This window comes from Heliangelus exortis, chromosome 2 (genome assembly GCF_036169615.1).
Source record: "Heliangelus exortis chromosome 2, bHelExo1.hap1, whole genome shotgun sequence".
NCBI classification, from domain to species: Eukaryota; Metazoa; Chordata; class Aves; order Apodiformes; family Trochilidae; genus Heliangelus; species Heliangelus exortis.
The window spans coordinates 98400746-98423588 of record NC_092423.1 but is presented as its reverse complement, the minus strand read 5'-3'; the positions used below and the strand labels follow the sequence as shown (position 1 = coordinate 98423588).

Here is a 22843-nt window from a genome sequence, read left to right as displayed (position 1 = left end):
AGTGACTTTTTCCACAAGCAAAACTGGTTTCTTCATCTTGTCTAGCCTTTTTCCAGAATATAAGTATCTTCTGCATATCTTCTGTATGAGTAGGCATGGGGCAGGACACCTTTTTTCTGGAGGAAAAACAGAAAGGCTTTGTGAGAGAAAAGTCCCAATTTCATTCTGCCTCTATTTAAGATTGCTTGTACTTGTGTTTTTATATGGATCATAAAATCATAGAATGGTTTTGGTGAAAAGGGACCTTAAAGATCATCATGGCAGTTCTAACTCCCCCTGCCAGGGCAGGGGACCACACCTTCCACTAGACCATGTTCCTCAAAGCCCCATCCAAGCCAGCTTTGAGCACTTCCAGGGATGAGGCAGCTGCAACTTCCCTAGGCAGTCTTTACCAGTGTCTCAGCACCCTCATGTTAAAGAATTTCTTCCTAATGTTCAGCCTAAACCCACCCTCTGCCAGCTTAAAACCATTACCCCTTGTCCTATCACTACACGCCCTTGCAAAAAATCACTCTCCAGATTTCCCGCAAGCTCCTTCAGGTGTACTGGAAGGCCTCTATGAGGTCTCCTCAGAGCCTTCTTTTCTCCAGGCTGAACAACCCCAACTCTCTCAGTCTGTCTTCATAGGAGAGGTGCTCCAGCCCTCTGATCATCTCTGTGGCCCCTTCTCTGGACTCACACCAAGAGCTGCAGGTGCTTCCTCTGCTGGGAGCCTTATTGGCTGGGAGCCAATACTCCAGGTGAGGTCTCGCAAGAGCAGAGTAGAGGGTGAGAATCATCTCCCTCAACCTGCTCTCAGAGTACCTCTTTGTCTTAGAATGCCCATCTTTCCTTTGGAGAACGATGCTCTATAATCACACACAGTATTTCCCTGTACCTCAGTAAAGTCCTTCAAAACTTGTCCCTCAAAGAGATCATGACCTCTTCAGAGGACTCGTTTGCTTTCTCCAGCCCTTGGCATGTGACGAATTGCTGATCTTTTATCAGTTCTCTCTCTTAAAATGGAGTCACAGGCATATCTTCCTATCACACTGGTTTTGAGTCTCACATAAGAGCTGCTTATTTTCTGTAGCTTTTTCACCTTACACATGTGCAGCAGTTGTTAAAACACTGGCTGATTCTTCTGAGAAGAATCCAACATGTTTTGTGGGTTTGGTTTGTTTTTTTTTTTTGCATTGCCCTTTTTCCTCTATGCACAGACCCATGACTGACTTGTGGTCTTGATCTAAATTACAACTGCATCTCTTTTTGTTGGCTCACATGTTTCCCTTTCTTCTCTCCACTTAACTAATAGTATCTGCACATCTGTTTCTTTGCTTTACCCTGTTTTGTTTGTTCATTGTTTTATTCTTGCCAGACTGGCCATTTGCTATGACATGGGCCTCTGGGCTCCAGAGGTAGATAGGTAACATGTCACCTTGGCCAGTCACAGTGAGGTTCACCTGCTTGGATATGTAAAGTCAGATTGTTCTGTCTACTATTCCCAAGCTTCCTTTGACTATTTTTTAGTAATTTCATGCTTTTCTATTTTATGTAATCAGCATAGTCAGAACTCAGGACTGTTAACTCAGAAATTATAATGTATCTGTAAAGACTAGAGAGCACTGTAGCATTTTTCAGTGAATTGAAGGCTTTGCATTTATACATTGAAGAAACTCTTCAATGTGATTTAGTTACTGTGCCCTATTAGAGAATAGACTGTTATCAGACCAATCTGACCCAACACTGTAATTACCTTAACATTTGTATTGAGTAATGAAATATATTTTTCTGTTGTTCCTAGCACAGTTGGGGGCTTTTTTCATTTGCCTGTAAAAAATAACTTGATAGGAAACACAAAATTGAGTTTCGGGGAGGAAAGAAGGGAAAAGCATTCTTTTCATTTTAGACAAACTTCAGCAGTACTATCAGTACTCCATCCATTTTCAAATAGCTCTGCTTTCTGCTCGGAGTCGGCCATAAATCCAATAGGGAAATACGGCAGGCAGAAAACTTTTTGAATGTTGTGGGCATTTGCAAACTTTTACCATAGCCCTGTGAGGATTCAGTTCAGTGCACTTGGCACTCTCAAACTACATTGCAAATTGTTTCCAGAAGACATTTCATAACTTTGTAGCTGAGAAGACCCCAAAGTTTATACATGCAGTACCACCTCCCTTAGAAAGTTATGCACTTATTTGATGCACTTCATGATACTGAAGTAAAAAAATCCCCTCAGAAGCTTCCACTGAAATGTTCAGGAAATTCCCAAATGCTATAAAGTGTGCATAAATATTCAAACTATTGACAAATCAAATATGAAGCTTTATATGCATTTCTGCTTTTATATAGCTTAAGTGTAGGTGGGTAACATCTTCTCAGATGATGACAACCTTGCAGAAATAAAGTAACAAGTGGAACCTGGTTTCAGAAAACAAGCTTATAAACAATAATAATTTTAAATATTTATTTAAGTTTGAAATACTCTTAGTCTGTAAAAAACTACCTCTTCAACTAAAAGGAGCATTTATTCTCCAGTTATATGGCCTCAGCTGAAATTCTTAAATCCTAAAAAGTACCCAGTTGGATGAAGCACTTGAGCTCATCTCCAAGGAATGTGAGAGGTCCTTATTTATTTCTCTCTTGCTAAGAGGTGAAATAATCAAATTCCAGTTGTTTCTTAGAGAAAAAATAGGAGAGAGTATTAAAATTAATCTGTTTGTTATGCACTGGAAGCCAGTAAGGAGTGTGAAGGAAAGAAAATATATGGAATCGTATTAAACTAACAGTAACAAAAATGCTTCCCAAAAACAGTGGAAGGCTTTGAGCAGAAGAGAATGTGATAGCAGCTGATGAATGGCAGGACAGGGCCACCTGGCCATGCAGAAGAGGTGCTTCCCTTCATTCACAGCTTTTTCATTGTCTTTTTTGTCCATGGTGGGGACCTGGGTTGGGTTTTGCACACCTTCCCTGGAGCTGCTCATGTGTTCAAACTTAAGACTTTTCTCAAAGCGTTTCTCCTCTGGGTTAAATGTAATACAGCTGCAGGTATCCATTCAGATATATGATCCACTCATTTGCATGCCTTGTTTGATGGTCTGAGCTAAAAAGGACTTACTAGTTGCAATTTTTTGCATTGAAAATTCCATATTTTCTGTACATGGAGTTGTGGGAGAAACAATGCATGTGTTACACGTGTGCAGGTAATACAGAATATTTGTCCCCAAAGTAATGACTTTCAGACCTCCTACCAACCTGAGAAAGTAGGAATGGCCCTAAAAATAAACTGCTTTCCTTCCTCCCCCCTGCCTAACTGCTTCCCTAAATGGGGCTCTGCCTCTTAGTCCCTCATCTTGTCTTCCAGTCCCCTATTCCATTCCCTCCCCAAAGCACTGTTTAGTCTTCACCTCATAAATAATTCACAGGTTATTTGGGAGTGATGGCTAACAGAGGAGTATGCTGGAATATGGTGTAGAGCCAAATCTGCAGCTTCATACTGTAGTCAGATGATGCTGAAGACGTTCTGCAGGCTTTGAAACAAAGTGGGAGGGTCCAGTGTTGTGCATATTCCTAGAATATTGCAAGCAGTAATGTTTCTTCATTTTAAACCCAAAAATCTTTCCAGATCACTGCATGACTCTGTTCTTGTGCAAGATTGAATTAAGAAGTAAATTGGCTTAGGTTTCATAGAATGACTGTGCTCATCTTGTATTGTATTCTTCTGTTCACAAAGCCAATTTTTTTTTTCTGGTGGTGTAAGCTGTCTGATTACAGTAGGATAAAAGAGTATGGAAGCTGGTTTTTTCACCTGTCTTATCTGAGTGTCAGTTTTAGAGCAGTCTTGCTGGTAAAGCCATTTAATGCAATTATACAGGTTTAGGGATATTTTGGTATTCTAATTCCAAATTAAAACCATTCCTTTTTTTTTTTTTTTTTTTTTTTCCTTTCTTTTCTTTTCCTTCCCCCCCTCCCCGGGCTTTCTCTCTTTCAGAAATCATGGCATGTTGCATTGTGTTTTCCTTGTTGGTAGTCTGAGACACAGTTAGATGCCTTTCTAAGGATCAGTCTGAAACTGCAATACAATGCACAGTGATGTGAATGGTCTGTTGTAAGCCCTGGTTAAAGAAACTGTGACAAATCAGCAATGGAGATGGGGGTGGGTGGGAGTGAATCAGTTTACAGCTAGGAAAACTACAATGGCAGTTGTATTGGGAAATCAATGTTCTTTTGGTGTGTTTTTTATTGCCCAAATGTCAGTGTTTCTCAATAGCTTGCTCATAGGAGCAGGAGTCCAGGGAATTCTCAATGTCCGAATCACAGAACATGTGCTATTGTTTGAATTCTCCTCAATTTGTTAGCTGATCACAGCAGGCTGTAATCATGTATCATGCTGATTTTTGGTATCTGTTATGCATTATTCCAATTTCTTACAACTTTTGTCTTCCTTTTTTTACGGAGGAAGCAAAAGGGCAAACTAGATCAGGAAAAAGGGCTTCAAGATGAAGTTTTACTTGAGAATGTGTTACCTGGTTTGACCTTGGGTACTTTATCCATGTCTTTCAGTTTAACTATCTGTGGAAAAAAAAAAAAAAAAAAAAAAAAGAAGAAGGTAGGAGAAGGGTAGTGCCTTCCTTAAGACCTTGTAAAAACTTTTACTGTGTTTGATAATAAAAGTTATTGCGGAGGAGTCACAGGCTTTTTCAGTACAACGTAGTCATAGGTATTGGTTTGTCTTTCTGATTGCTGTGAAATAATTTTTAGTGCCACTCTTTGCCAAACACATCATTATTCTGTCTAGAAAGTACCAGTGCATTTTCTTTACTTCCTGGAAAGTATTTGGTGTGGGACAGATACAGGTCTGGTCCTTCTCAATCCACCCTGTACAACACATCAAATGAACTCTGCTCTATTTTAATACAGCTTTAGATGAGACTAAATTTTAAGTTTTTAAGAATGGGAATATGAATCCTAATAATCAGATTTAGTGAAAGTAAAATGAAAGTGGGCTAAATATTCCAGTTTGAGTTTAGAACTTCAGTATCTTTTTAATTTGCTTAATATTGCAGACATTTTCAAGTTTTTAGGAAAATACTTATGTTAGAACGAAGGACACAAGTCACACAACAAAACTAGTTTACCTAACGTGTGATGCACAGGTTGTTGCAAGATGCCATAAACAGAAAGGGGAAAATTATTGAGGGACTTTTTTCCCTACCCAGCTCAACTCTTTGTCCACACTGGAAAAATACACCATGTTGGAAAATGGTTAGTGAACAGTTTTGTCTTCAATGTGACCACTGTGTAAACTGTGACCAATTCAAATGTCATTAAATACAATTTTCCCTATCTAAACTAACAGTAAAACTGTTCAGTAGAGTGTTTTTACTGTGTGCCAAGTGAAGACAAAATCTGAGTTGTTCATTGTGAAATACATACACCAAAGAGCTTTTAAGCATGGTTAAGTCTATGACTAATGCTAATGCTTATAGAACTGTCAGGGACACTGTAGATATTTATGTGGATATTTTCCAGTCTTAACTTAGAAGGTTGTTAGCTTTAGCCTATGTAAAACATGCATAATACAGCCAGTCAAAGTCTTTGATCCTCTCAACAGAAAGAGCATCTTCCCTGGAGGATGCTTGAGAGAAACCATGTTAGATGATAAGAAAGAACCCAGGTGTGCTTAACTCACCAAAGAATATTGTCTTCAAAATGTTACCCAGTAGCAGACAGCCAGCAAACCAGTATAACCACTGTATCTCTTACAAGACTTTGTGCAGGGCCTATTTGCTGTGGATTTCCAGTGATCCAGCAGCCTAGGGAGAAAGTGACCATTTGTGGCCCTGAATTGTTAGATGGAATAATCTGTCCCTACAATGGATATCACAGTATAATCTGTGGTTATTGCATTTGGAATAGACCCAGGAAGGCATCTCTTCTTTTAATAAACACAATCCAGGTAGGATGTGTTCAAATGGAGTGTCCTTCCGCAGGACTGAGTGCTCAGATTATATATGCTATTTGGTTTCCTGCTGATTAAATTATGTTCATCTGCCATCTGTCCATTTAGGCATGCTAAGCAGTAGACCTCGATGGACTGTTCCTTATAGGAAAAGGCTTGGCATTTTCTCTAAGGTTTTATGGGAAGAGGAGAGTGAGGAGAGTCACACCCTAAGTCAATACGGCTGCATTGATACAAGGGCTCTTCCTAAGAGGGTTTTACAGAGAAGCTCATTCTACTGAAGATAGGGCCTAAGAGAAATATTCTCAGTAGCCTTCCCCACCCAAAAACTGTATTCTTCACAGTGGAACAGCCCCCCTGCAATCTCTTCTCATGCAGTCTTCTCATCCACTCCCTGCACCTGGCTGTTTGCCCTTTCTACTGCAGACAGCGTAGCAAAATCTCCTTCCAGTTATGAGGAGAAGAGAGGACTTTCAGAAAGAAAAGGGGCTTTTCGTAAGAACTGAAAAGCCTGTCGTTAGGGCACAAATTATTTTCTTTGTTTTGTAGTTCAGAAATATCCTTTCATTAAGCTGGCTCAGCCTTTTTTTTTTTTTTTTTTTATTAGGTCCATTGCTTAAGCTGACCTTTTAAAAATCTCCTTTGAATGGCTTTGATTTTTACAGGGGAATCCATTATGGTGTAAGAACACAGTGTAGAGGTTCACTGACTTACAATATTTTTTCATCTTAAAATAAGGATTTCCTTTCAGTTGCTTTGGTTTGTAGTTGGAAACTGCTAGGAAAAGATCTACATATTTTATTTGTGATGTGATAGAACTGGGAAGGAAAGCAATAAATAATGATAACAACTCTTAACTTAAACTTGTTTTCCAGTGATGAGGCTTATACTGTTTTCTTTGTCACGCAATGAGTAGTCCCTGTATAAATCATGTCTGTATTTAAGGTTTGTCTTTGAGCAGTTCCCAGAGTTGTCACCAGATTTTCATCCATACTTGATATTTTTACTGGGGATTTTCCAGCTGATGTTAGGAGGAACTAGCAGATCTGTGCATGTGTAGCAGCTAGTCCTCCTAAACAGACATATTTCTGGAAATTCAAAGGTAAATCTACTAGAATAAATTATGAGGGCTAAAAAGAATAGCACAGACAGTATATTTGAATTACACAGTAGCTGTTTACAGGAAATAATGATTGCACCTTGCACAGAGTTGCACCAGCCAACAGCAGAGTAATCCACAAGTATGCCCTGTTTTTTCACCATAGTACCCTACACCACTGATGCTGCATTTACTTGCTTTTATTTTACTGCTTACACCATGTGAACTTGGGAGGGTTCTCAAAATGTCCCTGCACCTCATGCAGAAATCAAAGTCGTAAGACTTGCCTGGGATATCTGCTGTTCCAGCCAGTCTCCCAACCATGTTTTGAGGTGACAGCTATCGACGCTGCCAGACCTTTTAGTTCTGAGGAGGGAGGAGTCCCTGGTTCTCTGGAAGAACTGAACCCTGCCACTCAAATCCATACTTACATTAAAAAATAACATTCTTTCTGTTGAGGAAACTTCAAGTCACTTCAGAAATGCCTTCCTTACCCATCCTGGTGCAGGTGATTACATGACCCATGTCAAGCTTATAAAATTGCATGCAGAGATAAACTTGGTCTCTGTCTCTTCCCATACTTGAGCTTGAGATAAACCAAGGTGTAGAATTGCAGTCAGTAAGGTCTTTTCACGACTCCAAAGGAGGGATGTTGTTGAATATGTGTCTGTATCCCTTATCTTCATCAACCCAGGCTCTGCAGCAGATGACCAGATGTCCACAGTTTTATAACTACAAGATAAATCCCATTGAAAGCAATTTCCTTCCATCAGTTAGGGACATGTGTATAAAAATTTAACTTATTTTTCAAAAAATAAATAAAATTTTTAAAAAATGAATTTTGGACAATGCCTCCTGCCTGATCTGAGCTGTTAGTGGGAGTGAGAAAACAGCTGCCCTAAGGAGTTTTGAAAAATGCTGGCAACTGCTGTTAAACCATTTAGAAATGCCATAAGGCAAGACAATGAATAAGATTAGAGAAATGTGGAAGTTTGTAGAGCTGGTGGCAGTGGTTGACCACTTAATATCCACCAGCGGATCTTGTTCACAGGGGAAGTTGGAGGAAAGCTATTACTACAACTTTGTTTGCTCGAAAGGAAGAGGGCCCAACAGAAGGGAGCTTCAGATAGCAGTAGTGGGCATTTTGATGCATATTTTTAGTACAGCTAAAATAGTGTTTGTAGAACTGTAGCGTATGTTTAAACTCTCATTTGGGGTTCTTGGTTTGTTTCATTTTTATTTTTTTGACGGGGGGTTTATCAGCACTTCCCAGGCATTTCTTCTTTGCTTTCTCTGGCTTTTCTAGCTGCTGTTCTGAAGCAGAGTGCTTTTGTTTTAAGGTATTTTTAAGCTTTTTTGAATGTAGGTCTTGAATTGACTAGAAACTTGCTACGTTCTATAATTACTTATTAGGGTGAAGCTGGGTCAGTTGGCTTTCATGCTTTTATTTCCATGCCCTTTATTTTCTCAGCCTTATGCTTGTATTTTCATTCAGCAATATGACAACAGATTTAATTAACATTGTTTGAAATGTCTTTCACCTGGCCAGGAAAGCTATACATTAGTGGTTGTGTCCGAGGGTTTTTTTCTGGGATCTTACATAACACTGTACATGTATTTTGTGCAGTGAGACATTTAGATAGTGCATCTGACAATTTCCATCCTAACTATTGTCTAGAATCAACTTTGCAAAGCTGAGAAGTATCCTTTACTTTGTAGTAAGGTTTTAAAAGTGCTTGTTAAAGATGTGACCTATCCTGTACTGCTCTGCATAGGTAGGAGAATGATTTTGAAACACTTCCCATAGCGCCAACGATTTTACTCTGCCGAAGCAGGGAAGGAAAAAGGAAATAAAAAATATAATCTGGCCACGCGTAAGATATCGACGTGGTTATCCTGTACACGGTGTTGATAACTGAGGTGTCCTAAAAGAACCAAGAATGCCTTTAGAGGCTGGTATTTACAGCCGCTTTCTTTCCCTTTATCACAGTCACTGCATACTGGCTGGGGATCTAAATAAGCAGTCAGCTGCATATACACATGGCTAGGTTATCTCATTTCTAGCTGCCTGCTTTGTTTATCAAGCACTTATGTAACGTTCTGAATTATATTAAGGCAGGGCCAAGCTTTGTATTCACATCCTCGGGCTCTGAGCAACCTGGCCTAGTGGGAGGTGTCCCTGCCCCTGGCAGGGGGCTTGGAACTGGATGATCTTTAAGGTCCCTTCCAACCCAAACCATTCCACGATTCTGTGATTCTTGGTTCCGGTGCTGATAGGAGAAATCAACAGAGCAGGCTGTGAGATGTTTCAAGGGGTGCTTCCTCCACTCTCTTTCCTCTCCCAAGTGTAAGACCTTAGATCTACAACCCACCTCCCTTTTGCTCTCAAGCAATTGCAGCGCCAGACTGCAGGACTTTCTGCTTCACCCTTGTGTCAGCAGTGTGAAGGCACAGAGCTGAGGCTGCAAAGGCAACAAGTGCCAGGCTGTAAACATTGATTTGAATGCTATCAAACTGGTTTGGGTCAGAGATAGACCAGGGATTTTCAATACTTGTTTATAATTAAGAAGGTAAACAGAAATTCATGCTTACATGACTCAGATACAAAAAGAGGCTTTTAAAACTCTGATTTGAACTCCTTGAAAATAAAATTTTTTAAAAATTGAACAGATAGATTAGAAAGGAAAGCGACATTCCTGAGAGCATTAAATCATACTGGTTCCCCACTACCTTCAAGTCCCTCTCCATCACACAGTTGCATACAAAAACTCTGCTGCAGAGCTGCTATTTTTCATTCTTTTCTTAGACTATACACTTTTTTGCTTCATTTGTCTTTTTTTTTTTTTTTTTTTTTTTTTTTTTTTGCCCTGTGGTAGGATGTTAAAAAAGGGTTTGCCTAAAGGGCATCTTGAAGTTAATAATTCTTTGTTCAATTAAAGACATTTTAACAGTATCTCAACAGTGGTTTTTGCATAAACAGGTTGATATAGACTCACTGTGACCATTACTTAGTCATGTAACTCAGCTGTAGCCAGCCTAAACTGGTTTCAGGATTTTGTTGGAGTTTTTTGGTCAATAAATCATAACCTCTCTGGAGACTTATGAAAATTCCTTTTTAGCTGTGGTAGTTGCTAAGTAATGTCCCTACTTGGATAACAGTTTAGATACCAATCCTTAAACTGATAGCTTGCAAGCAGGCTGCTAAATTTATGCAAGGAGCCTTTCTGGACAAAGCCATCCAATTTGTTTGCTTTTTTTTTTGTAAGATTAAAGCCTTGAAATCTCTGTCTGCTTAAGCTGCTGATGTCCATCTGAAGTTCTGTTAACTTAGTGTTTGTATCTGAAATAAAATCCTGATTTCCTAATCATCTTCATTATTCACCCAAACAAACTTCTACAGAAAAACAGGCCTCTGTTTTCAGTTTTGGAAATTTTATTCATTACTTCAGTGTTCCTGTCTTGAGATTTAAGCTATTAAAATAACAGTGCATAAACACAGATACCAAACTTACGCCATCCCCATTCCTGGTGCAGTTTTCACTTGAAACCGGCTCAAGCACAGCCGTAGAGCCTCCTAGATGTGGTGCTGCAAATTAATGTTTGAAAAATTCCACTTTAGAAAATTAAACCCCCTCCTCTTATAGGAAGAAAACTAACCTCCTTTGCATACTTCGGTATTTGAATTTTAACATAAATGTGGATTTTTTCAGAAAAAGAGTTATGTTGGATTTGTGTTGAGGCATGCGTGCAAAGTATTGTTTCACACAGAGGCAGCTTTTGTGGCAAAGTTTGTCAATTCAGGATTTCTTGAAGGACATACTTACACGATGACTTTTATGGCACAATGAAGTTTATAGAGAACATCTGAAAGCTATCATAGCAAACAGGAGGTTTTTAACTTTTATAATAATTAGGAACAGTTGTATAATAATAAAGGAAATCCTTATGGCACTTTCTTTAAAGAAGTGTGGACACTAATAGCCCCTGATAAATTTCTATTCTGAATTCTAGGCGTTTTTATGTAGTGTATCCTGACTGTTCTACATTCTCAGCTAAGCTACTCTCAAGCCACCTTAAAAATAAATCACACCTATTAGGCATTATCTCCTCTCCCCCTAAACCGCTGCTAACTGCGGGCTCACATTTTACATTTCCAGTTATTCATTTCGAGAGGCCAAGAGAGACGAACAGCACAAGCTGCAAAATCGTACGTCGCTTACCCACTAACAGGGGCCTTCTTTTCTCTGAGTTTCCATAAATTAGATGTGAAGCCAAAGCAAGCAGAAGCTATTTTTAGTGCAGCGGCAGCAGCACTGCAGAACAGAAGCTGGCAGAGCGTCACGTGTGTCAGGCTGAATCAAAGGGAGTATCCCAGCAATGTGCTGTAAACAAAACAAGGGCGCTGTCAAAAAAAATAAGCTTCAGGTACCAAGAGAACCCGCACCGGAGCCTCACGCAAGAAGCAAACGCGCTGACTTACCCAGCTGCGTTTCTTAGGAGATTTTCTTATTTTGCAAACATGGGAGGGTAATAAGAATTCCACGTTTCCTGGTGTCCCATTGTTTCAGTTGATGTAGTCTTCACCTTTAGGCATTCTATTTAAGAATATCAGGGGGGACTGACTGTCTCTTATGAAGGGTAATTGTTGTCTGAAGGTACCTAGGCATGGCAAAAGCAGGTGCATCTCTGCAGAGCCACTGCATAGAGGATGTTTTTGCTGTGAAAGTGCTGCCTTACAGCAAGTGGGATGCTGCTTTTTTTGCAAGCAATATGAACTAATACGTTACTCTTAAACACAAAGTGGCTTGATATATTCAACTGTGAGGTTTTCCATTCGTAATTAGAGTTTGTATTATTTTTGTGGAGTTTTTGCATGAAATGTATCCGTCCTCAGAAATTATACATTAACCTGAGTAAATACTCACTGAACCTTTAAAGATTAACTTTTACTTAACGTTTGCTTTGGTTTCAGTGCGTCTGCGTGCTTTTGAAGGCACAAATATATTTTAACTCGGTAATTTCAAGACTGTCTATTACTTAAAATCATTGGCATGAAAGCTTACAGTCATTCAATATCATCATTTTATTGTTACCCAAGCAGTTGAGGCATAACCTTTATGAAGTTTAAAAAAGGTGCCGAAATTTTTCATTGCAATTGAGAGTTAAAAAAAAAATAAATAAAAGCTGCTTTGCTCCTTCCTGAAAACCATCTGTTCAGATGATGCATCTGAACTGTCAGTTCTGCAGGTGCATGTAGCTTAATGACCTATAGGGTCTGAATTTGTTGGGGTTTCTCTTTCAGGATCCTGGAGAACGAGGAAGTGTTTGCTGTTCTTACAGCAAATGCAGATAGCTGTGAAAGTGACGGAGGAAAAGGGATGTCAGACTCAGAAAACTGAATAATATTATTTCTTTACAACAGCAGCCTATGCAAAAAAAGGGTTAGATGAGATTTATACACAATAGGCACATAAAGACAAAAGTAAACATCAATTCCAGTTGTGTCAGCACTGGCACAAAGGGACACTTGAGTGTAACAAGTCCCTCTTGTTGCTACCCTGACACTCCTGACCTGGTTTTGACCCTGGGCTGAAAGAAAAGTGTCTGAAGCCAGCACCTGGGTTTGGAAGAAACAATGATATGATGCTTTTAGGCATGTCAAACATGACACGAGCTCTGCACAGGTATGGGGAAGGACTCTGGGAGTCTTCCTGAAACTGTAGGTTTAATGGACTTTGATATTAAAGAGTAGCCATTAACCTGCTCTTACCCACTGGCTATACATTTTTGTTCAGCGAGTATGTTTCAGGATAGTTTCAACGAGTTAAAAAACATAGAATATAATGTTGGGTGTATCAAAAGCTAAGAAAAAAGGTTAGAAGTAGTAATTAGGTTATGATTGTTATGTGAACATCTTATCTCATTCAGTAATACCAGAGATGTGGACTCTGAACTGAGAGTAAACTGTTCAGAAATTTTATTTTTTTTTAAGAAAGAATTTTCATATTTTTTGTGCCAGAATCCCTTTCTAACTGTGTTCAACACTATCATATGAAAAGATAGCAAAAATATTTTATATGATTTTTAGAAATGCTCACTTCATACAGAAAGAGAAAAACAAAAGCCCTTATGCTGGTAGTAAGTAAATGTTTTCAAATACCTGTTGCCAAATCAAGGGAATGTTCATCCAGCTAAACTCAGAATCCATAATTGCTGCTTTAGTTGGGAACTCCAGTGTGGTGCCTTGCCATAAGATGTGACAAGAAAGCATGACCATTAATCTCTCTGAACACATACCTGAATGTCAGCCACCTGCTCCTTGTCACACTATTTCCTTGCACAGATACACCACCTCTTTATTCCAGTGCCCAGGATCTTTCCCATCTCAAATACCACGGGGAAAAAAATGCCTCTAAAATGCAAACTGTCACATATTCTTATGTCTGGTGTGCTAGAATGGCTCCTACCAGCATCTGTTCTAACTTCAGAAAATAAGTAAGTGGAAAACATTTCAGTTTGAAGTAACTGCAAATCACAGGGAAAGGAGTTTGTCTTCAGCTAGAAATGTGATGTTGTTTTCAGGCCTCAGAAAAAAACAGAATTTGGAGAGGCAGAGCTAATTGCAGTTTCGCCGATATTAGCAAACAATGGTCTGTTTTCTCGAACAAATAACTTGCTGTTCATTCCCAACAAATCTGCCACGCTTAAACAGAAGTTAGTAATCACCTACGTGTTTGTGGCCAAACTGAGCAGCCTTTGCAGTGCCAACACTGGTGATGAAGGGCTGGGACTTGCGTGTGTTACAGCCACCACGTTTCCTGTCCCAGCCCGGGGAGGAAACCAAAGCCAGCAGCCAGGGTGGGGAATCTCCCACACGCTGGATGCTGTCTCGGCCTTTCAAACACACATCTCAGTGTTATCAGTAATATGCAAAATAAATAAAAAGATCTGCCTGCGAAGCATCCTGAACTCAAGCTGTATGTCACAGCCAGCTTGCAAATCAGAGCTTCTCCAGCTCACCTCTTAAGGCATCTATAAAACAGTTTTTTGCTGAATGAAGCCGCGAGCGGCAATGGCACACCTAGGAAATAATTGTGTTGAGCTCTTAGTGATGCAAAAAAATTTGCAAGTTGGGAAGAATAATAGTTGCTGTGAATCTGCTGTCTAATACAAAAACTTGGAGCAGGTGCTTTTTTACTGGTTTATCATGAAATCTAGGATTTCAGCAGGTCAGTTATGACATGTATGTAAATAAAAAGATCTATGAAAAGCTACTGCTTTAATGTAGCAATATGACAGAGAAGATTTCTATAAAATTGTGCTGGGTTAACATATGACTTCTTAGCTTATATTTGGTTTATAGGACTTCTTTGATTATGTAGTAAATTAAATACAACTGAACAAAGCTTACATTATTAAATATAGCTACTGAACCTTTTCAAAGACATAATATTTTTAATCAGCTCATAATGGCTGTAACTTTCTTGCTCCACAATCTCTTGTAAAGAAGCTGGTGTATTTCAGAAAGCTTGGGGATTTTATTACTTCTTTTGCTAGCTTCTTTTCAGGCTCTCTGAATCTTTTGAGATTGAACTACAGGTGCAATTGCAGCTTGTCTGGACACACCCAGCCTGCTGTTTCCTCAGCAATCTGGGCACCTGTGCAGCAAGAAAAAGCTTAAATACAGCCCGTTTTTAACATCCTGGGCTCAGGTGCTGAGTTCTTGACATAACAGGTATGCTGCTATCCATAAGTGAGATGGCTAATTTAAATTTCAGTAGACATCTGCAGTAATTCTCTGTATGCCTGTGGATCACCATGAAGATAATGTCTCAGTTATAATTTTCTCTTATCCATGGTAATGTGCCTGTGCAGCAGTTGTATTTGTCTTTTTTTCTTCTTTTTACTGAGCTTCATAAGTTCTAGTTCGGCATTTTTTCTTTTTTCATTCCTCATTTCTGGATGCCTGATACATCTTACAACATTATTCCCATCTTTTATAATTTGAAATAAGTATAGTGGATTTTAATAATGTCTTCTGTTTGTTAGTGCATTGGGGAAGGTATTCTTACTTATTCTGCCAACATGTTTTATCTAGCAGCTTACACTTTGCTGAACTTTAAGGATAAATTGCAAGATGTGTTTGATTTAGTTCTAGGGAAGGTGGGGAGGTTTCTATACTAATTTCACTATGAGTAGAATCAGCTCATAGCTGCATATTTGCTTAATTATTCAAGTGTCTTAAGCACAGGTACCTGTTCCAGAAGCTAGAGGCAGAGCAAAAAGAAGTCTTCCCCTATGGGATGAAATACCTAATAAACTTTGCCAGAATAGGAAGCAGAAAGATGCTTGTTTTGTGTATTATATATGGAGTCAAGAATACAGGTGTTTTTGCAGTCCTTGTCTTTTGTTTCTTTCTCATTTGCGTTTTCTCAGAAATGTTTAGTCTGTTATTCAATATCTTCAAATAATATCAGCTGGTTTACTTTTAATAGATACTGTCACAGTCATCTCTGTATATCACATATTGGAGGAATCACATAGTGTGTGCATAATGTCATTGCCAACATGCAGAAGTGGAGCCAAGGAGGTGATATTTTCTGGATTGCCATCAGCATCAGTACAAACAATAGCTGAACTATACCCTCAATTTCTGGCCAAAGCCTTTGCTGTCAGCAAAATATCCTGCAAAGGGTCCCCTCCCCCAGCACTGTCATGCTTGTGTCATACAGCAAAACTGCTCTTGCTGACACAAGAGCTTCCTCCTTGGGGTTAGGGCTGCCTCCTGGTTTTAACCCTTCACTGACAGAACAATCAGAATTTGTGTCAGGCAGCTGCATACCTCACACGGATCTAACAACTTGCTGAAAAATCTGTTTACATCATGGTATCTGCAATGGTGTTTAGATTGTCTGAGTGGTGCCTTGCCTCTGATAATCAGAGTTACATGGTTGGCTTTGCCAGTTCTTCTCCTTCCTTCCCGAAGTGCTTTTTAGGCTCACTTTCTATGTGTTTATCAAATGAAATTCAGCCCTTTTTTGCACAAGTTCAGCAAATGGGCTCTTGTGTCAAAAAAGAAAGAGCAGAGGAAGAAAAAAAAACAGCATTTTACCTCAGCGTGCATCTTGCAGATAGCTCTGCCCTCAGCTACTACTTGTCAGGAGGCTTTTGGGGATCTTTGGGTCCAACTCAAAATCTGCTGACAATCTGGCCCCAGCACTTCTAGTAAATTTCATCCCAAAACAGGGGTGCCTCTCGGTCAGTTTTCCAAAATGGCAAAAAGTGGTTGAGGTACAAAATTAAAACTTAAAGCAAGCAGAGGAACCCTGGCAATTAATAGAGAACAATGAGAATTAGTTAAAAAGTGCTACTATACTTTTGTAATCTGGAGAGAATGATATTGTTAAGCAATTTTCTTAACTGCTGGAATAGTCTTTTCTTTTTATAATCAATGTGGGTTGCAAGGGGGAAATTATGTGTTTGGGTCATGAGAAGTTACACAGCAACTTCAGGAAAATAGCACTTGTGCTAGCAGTGAGGGCTGGGGGTCTTTTTGGAAGAGATTGTGAGAGAGGGCATGAACTTAGAACAATAGGATTTTAGAATAAAACTGTGTAATGTAACTGAGTTATTTATAACATGCAGAGAGATAGTGCAGGTACTTGTGTTTAGTGTAATTATGCTTATGTAATCAGCTTTTTTAGGAAGATATCCATTTGACTAGTTTATTTTTGGAAATGTATTCCAGGGTGCTAAAATGTGAATCTATATATCTGTCTTTATATAATTTTCGTCTTTGGTTCTAAATCTGTTTCTTGTATCTGTCAGGAGAGATCCTTCTACCTATAAACAATATGAGGCAGATTAATGACTGATGGCAGACAAATCTACAAACATGAAGTTTTTTGGCATCATAAATTAAAAAGCCTTGCTTTGTAAGGAGTGGGGGGGGGGGGGGTGGGGGAGGAGAGATTAATTTCCTGTTTAATTTCTACGAGGAAAAAAACACAGCCTTACCAGGTGAAATTTCTTTGTACTGTAAAATAAGCAAACATTTCCCCCTTCCATGGCTTCAGTTTTTATATATTTCTATCTAAATTGCTCCTTCCACAATTTTCCTGATACTGCTGCATTTAGAGATTTTCCTTCAGATGCCCAGTAGGTGATAAACAGAACAAAGCTCTTAAATCCTGAAACACATGTGTGTGTCTCTGTGTGTGTGTGTGTGTGTGTCTGTGTATGTATAACTCTACAGGTGCTTTGTGGCTCGCTGGGGCAGTCCTGACCACTTGAATATATGTTCTGGGGGAAGTTAGTATAAAATATGTTTTGCCATCTTAAAGAATATTTGGTGCTAATCAAGGTAAATGTGGATTTTTTACAATTATGGAGAAAGAGGAAAGCAGCTGATTTATGCACAGCCTAAAAATGGCTGGTTGCAGGTTTTTGTGAAATGCATTTTGTGTCCTTCAGAATGTTCCAGCTGTACTTCATAATTAATTTTCTCTATTAGGTATAGTTTTTACTATATTATTTTTATTTATTAATATTAATCCATTAGTTTCTCATGATATCTTGCATTCCATTCCTTAACAATTGTAGGTCATGTTTTATAACATTGGTCATTTTAATACATAATAAGATTCCACAATGTACTGGCTCTGCTGTAAAACTACACTTTCAAGTCATATTGAATTGTACTTTCAGCATTATGCATGGTCATGTCCTCAACATTTAATGTGTATATAGTATCTATATTAAATGTTACTTCTGGCCAGTTTATTACTAGATTTATGGTGATAATCAGTATGGTTGTATTTGAAGCAGTAAATTCAGAACAGTTTAGTTGTGTTGCCAATCTTGTCCTCCTGTGTTCTAATTCCAGGCACCCCTCTCTTCTGTTTTTCTTAAAGATGAAGACCGTAGTCAATCACATTCTCAGTGCAGACGGTTTTTATGTTAAAAACATTTTTTGAAAGAATACAGGTGGAACAGGGGTGTAAAGGAGTGAGTTTGTATAGCTACATTCTCTTTTCTGGTCCTTTTTTAAATTCTTCTGCTGTAAATAACCACATGGGTGTTGCATGATGTTGCATTCCTTGCCAGAACAGAAAGCATTTCTGGTTAATTTCTCAAGAAAATAAATTATTTTAGAAAACAAATTCCAATAGAAGACAGCTTAAAGCACTTGTGTGGCTGTTTTTCCTCAGAGGATAGGTTAGCGTTAATGGTAGCATATTATGACCTTGGCATAGTACAAGTTTTCCCAGTTGTTTGCACAAATCAGTGTGCAGTTCCTGCTTTATAAATCAGTGTGTGGCCTGGGGCCCCCTCAGCTTCCAGAGCAGCCCCTATGTTGGTGTGGCAAACAATATTATCCCTGGCAGTTACTGGACAGGTATCAGGTGCTTCCTAGAAAGTTAGATGGGTTGTGGCTTTGTTCCAGTGTCCTTGTAGGATTATTTAAATTCACCCACATTTTACTGAGAAGTATTTAAAATGTAATGTGCTGTGCGAGGAGGTAAAACTGGAGCCTGCCTTGTTACTAGTGGTTTGATGGAGGTTGCAGAGTAAATGTCAATGCTGGTGTTGCACTGTTACATGACAGCTCCTATCAGTAAGTGCTGACAAAACCACAATAAAATATTGTGTAATTTGTTATGTTTAATATAGCCTCTGTTAAGTATGCTAGTTGGGAGACATAACAGAGTGCTAATGAAGTTTATCTAGAGCTACTGGATTTTAGTAAACTCTCTTTACACCTTATTCTTAATAGTGAGATAGCCACAGGTGTGCTGATTGCCCAGAATAAAAGGCCACCTCAGGATCTGCAACAGACCACACAGTGTCACAGGTTGCTTGACCATAGTTCTGACTGCAGTGTTTGGAGTTCAGTTGCAATGGGCAGGATCTCCCTTTGCTTCAAGGGAAAGACATTCAGGCTCCAGACACTAAAAATTTTGCACATATTACTGATTTTTTAAGTGTACAAGCAGTCTCACTGAATTCCAAAGTCTTGTTGCGCTCAATAGGACTACTTATATCCATAAAACTATGCCTGTGGGTGTGAATCAGTAGAATCAATGCTTTTCTTGCACTGAATTTCCTAGTCCCTCTGTATATCTGAAATATTTAATCACTATGACAAAAGAAAAAAATAGTACAGGAAAACAGAAAGCTGCCCGATAGTCAGAATATCTTGCTGTTTGTTTGTGTTTATCTACATTTGTTCTGCAGTTATTAGAATTCCCTCTTACCTGTAGCTTCTAAGAGACATTGACTGACCTTGAAAATGGTGTCAGTTTTGAAGAACAGGTTGGCAGGTTTTCCTTGCACTTTTAGTATGTTTCATCTTATTTCAGGGCCTCATTTCTTTCCTACTGACGTGGGCTGTGAGTCTGCATAACATCCGCATCTTGTCTGGAGGGACAGAGGTGGACCAGGACCCCCATATAGTGTCGTGGTAGAGCCCACTGTATGGTATGGTACAGGATGTAGGGTCCTGCACTTCAGACTCAACAACCCCCAGCAGCACTACAGCCTTGGGGAGGAGAGGCTGGAGAGCTGCCCAGCAGAGAGGGGCCTGGGGGTGCTGATTGACAGCCAGATGAACATGAGCCAACACTGTGCCCAGGTGGTCAAGAGGCCCAGTGGCATCCTGGCCTGCATAAGGAATGGTGTGGCCTTGTACTCAGCACTGGTGAGGCCACACCTCAAGTGCTGTCTTCAGTTTTGGGCCTCTCACTACAGAAAGGACATTGAGCTACTGGAGTGTGTCCAAAGTAGGGCAATGAAGCTGAAGAGGGGTTTGGAGCATAAGTCTTATAAGGAGTGGTTGAGGCACCTGGGGTTTGTTTAGCCTAGAGAAGAGGAAGCCAAGGGGTGTCCTTATCACTCTCTACAATTACCTTACAGGAGGTTGTAAAGAGGTGGGGATCTGTTAAATTAAATTACGAGTGACAGGACAAAAGTAATGGCCACAAGCTGTGCCAGAGGAGGTTTAGATTGGATGTTAGGAAAAATTTCATCACTGAAAGGGTTATCAGATGTTGGAACAGGATGCCCAGGGCAGTGGAGGAATCACCATCCCTGGTGGTATTTAAGAGTCATATAGACATGGTACTCAGGGATTATTTAATGTCTTGACAGTGTGAGGTTAAGGGCTTGGACCTCATGATCTTGTAGGTCTTTTCCAAGCGTTGTTATTCTGTGATTTTGTTTCTCAGTGCTGAGATGCAAAGAAACACAAGCAAAAGGCATAAAACCAGGTAGAAAGGTTCCCATTTCCTCACGTCTGAGATGTGGCTTTTGTTCACATCATGTTTTGACACTAAATCTGCGTTTGACCCCAAATCAAGTGTTGCACTGCTTTTTCTACGTTTAGGTCAGAGCAGACCCAGACCCAGCATACAACCAGTAAGTTAAGATGTATGTCTTAAAGATGTGCACTTGTTCATAACTAGTTGATTTTTTTTTCCATTTCTGGTAGGGCTTTCAAGGGTTTGTCCTGAAGCTATTAGAAATATTTAATAAAATAGTGCAATTTAAAAACCACAGTCAGAAATTATTCTGTTAAGCGTGAGTATTAATTTTTGCTTTTCAAATATGAGGAGCACTGAGACCATCTCACAAGACCATCTTGTGAAACAGAGAAAGTATCAACGCCTACCTGATTAAGGAATGGTTTAGGCTTTCAAAATGTCACCACAGTTCTGTGGTAAAGGTGTCCATTATTTATTTTTAAGTTATGTCAGTGTGCCTCCCTACAAAGCGCAGTAATTATTTTTCTGAAGGAAGTGTGAACTTTGGGTGTTTTGAGGTCCAATATGTGATATCCTGTTGCAAGAGATCAGTATTTACAGTGCTGGTGTTAGGACTGGATTATCTGTAATCTAATTAAGAAGGTTACTAGCAATTTGAAGGGATTATAAGATTAAAAATTATCTGTGTGTTTATTTGATTAAAATAAATACCCACAGATTTGGCTGCCATACCTGCACTCTGGTATTTGGGATCAGCAATCCCATTTAATTGGATGTAGAAAACCAAACGACAACAAAACTCTGTGGTTTGATTCTGTTTTTGTGATTACTTTAATAGCATGTCAAGTTGCCATTAATTTTCATTTTATTTGTACTAACCTGAAATGCACCTGATTATTGAAAGACATTTTGGAGAAAGGTTGTTAAGGTTTTTATGTAGGGGTGGGAACAGCATTTTTTCAAACACTATACCATTAATTTAAAAATTCCTTTTTGAAGTACTGGGCTGAGATAGTAATTTTACAGGATACTCCTTTGCTCAGGGCTGGGATTTTGTCTGTAAATTTGCAGTTTAAGTCTGGTATCGCTTAGTGAAGCTTCCCAGATTTGTTCTTTGAAAAATGTCCAACTCTGTGTGATTGAGGGTTTCATCTCCTTGCAGAGCCAAGATCCCAGAGGCTAAAGCGAAAAGTCCTCATTCTTCTTCACACCCTACTTTAGATCTTCCTGGCTGTACCTCCTAAGGCCTCTCACTCTCCCAAGCAGCAGGATGAAGAACTTTCATGTTAGAATTATGTTTAATATGGCCTTTCCCTGGGAAAAAAACCAAAAAAATAGTCATAACCTTAGAAGCCATCACTAAAAGGGTTCTCACCCTCAGGACAGGTGCTGGGCACACTGCTTCTCAGAGCATTTCCCAGCCTCTCTGAGCTGCAATGCATGTTGATGGGAAAAAAAATCATCTCGTAAGGAATTTGTTGTTCTAAGAGCCCTCAGGTTTGAGGTGGGAAAGAAAAAGCAAAAGGATAAAAGTGGAGCTACTTTTCTACCTGAAAATCCAAAACTTGTACCTGCTCTGGTAGCCTGACCGCAGGATGACATTTCAACATATTGCTGGCGATACATCTTTATATAAAGATGTGATGGTTCCCTATTTAGGAAATGGATTATTCCTGGGTTTCGTTTTCACAAGTTACTTGGAAGTTGGGAATGGTATTTTTAATCTTCTCTTTAGAAGAAAAAGAAGAGAGCAAAGACAACATTTTGAAATCTGAACTGACAAGTCATTTTGGTTTTCTGACATTTATGCCTTATTTGTATATTCCTTTTCAGCCTTCTCCAGCTGCTATCACATAAATCTCCCACTTTTTTTTTTTTTTTTCCACTAGCTGTATGGGTAGAGAAGACAGATTCATTTTCCTTTTTGGTGCCTGTTTTTAGGAGCTTCAGAAATTTTCCAGGGTTTAAAATTGACCTCAATGGATTATTTTTTTCAAAAAAAGTAAGTTTTTTATCAAGCTTCTGCCCTTCCTTGCAGCTGTGGACATGGTACAAAGCAAGTGGCTCCTACGAAGTGGCAGAGTGACTCTTCAGCTGTAAAGGCCCAAGTTGTTCTTACAGTAGCAGTGTGATACACCCTGAGGGATGGTGATGTTGGCTGCAATCCTGCAAGGAACTGCAACCACCAAGTTTCCAGGTGGCTCTGCAGGGTCCCCTTAGGCTGGTTTGGGCATTGCAGCTGTGCCCAGTGCTGCTCAGTCCCTCACCTTCCTGGGCTTCCTGCCTCAGACCATAGGTGCTGTGCTGGCACTGGTAGCAAGTGTCTTGGTTTGGAGCCCATGCTACCAAATTCTCTTATTATCTACCAACCAAGACCCATTTGCTCCAGGTTTTCATAAACCAGACCCCTTGAAATGACAACCTGTTGGGTACAGGGTAGAGAGAATAAAACCAGAACTGTAATATAATCTTCAAAGTAACTTGAAGCAGGACATAATAGGATGTTGTAGAATTGTTTTCCTCATTCCTCAAACCCAACTC

General features: G+C 39.4%; 1 protein-coding gene and 1 long non-coding RNA gene across 3 annotated transcripts in view; one reads left to right on the top strand and one right to left on the bottom strand.

Annotated features, from left to right (window-relative positions):
* The window catches only part of GNAL (G protein subunit alpha L), a 193818-nt gene that overhangs the window by 148461 nt on the left and 22514 nt on the right, over nt 1-22843 (top strand). The gene's annotated exons all lie outside the window — the stretch shown is intronic.
* Nucleotides 5050-11857, bottom strand: LOC139793045 (uncharacterized). The gene is made up of 6 exons (XR_011724473.1): nt 11521-11857; nt 11261-11422; nt 10553-10626; nt 9633-9678; nt 7535-7737; nt 5050-5795 (listed from the first exon to the last, which is right to left on the bottom strand). It is a non-coding gene; the product is annotated as an uncharacterized lncRNA (long non-coding RNA).